The 376-nt window shown below is 60.9% G+C and overlaps 1 protein-coding gene across 1 annotated transcript in view; it reads left to right on the forward strand.

Annotated features, from left to right (window-relative positions):
- Positions 1 to 376, forward strand: part of DNMT3A (DNA methyltransferase 3 alpha) — a 44,481-nt gene that overhangs the window by 39,949 nt on the left and 4,156 nt on the right. The window lies entirely within an intron of this gene.

The raw sequence follows: 376 nt of genomic DNA on the forward strand, positions 1-376 counted from the left end.
TGTTGATTCTACAGTCCGACGTGGGGCTGGGGAGGTTTTGGTGGTGCCCCAGTCCTGGCATAGGAGTTCGGTGATGCCAGTCCTGGTGTGGGGCTGGAACGTTGTTTTGGTGACACAGTCTCGGTATGGGGCTGGGGAGATTTTGGTGGTGCCCTAGTCCTGGCAAGGGACTGGGAAGTTTTGGTGGCGCCACAGTCCCGGTGTGGGGTTTTGGTGATACCCCAGTCCTAGCATGGGGCTGGGGAGGTTTTGGTGATGCCAGTCCTGGTGTGAGGCTGGGAGGTTTCGGTGATGGCACAGGTCCCAGCTGCGGGTCTTTGTATCGGGCTGGCAGAGGTTTGGGCAGTGCGGCAGGTCCCGGCATGGGGCTGCCGGT

The sequence above is a fragment of the Aptenodytes forsteri genome, unplaced genomic scaffold (genome assembly GCF_000699145.1).
Source record: "Aptenodytes forsteri isolate BGI_AS27 unplaced genomic scaffold, ASM69914v1 Scaffold192, whole genome shotgun sequence".
NCBI lineage: Eukaryota > Metazoa > Chordata > Aves > Sphenisciformes > Spheniscidae > Aptenodytes > Aptenodytes forsteri.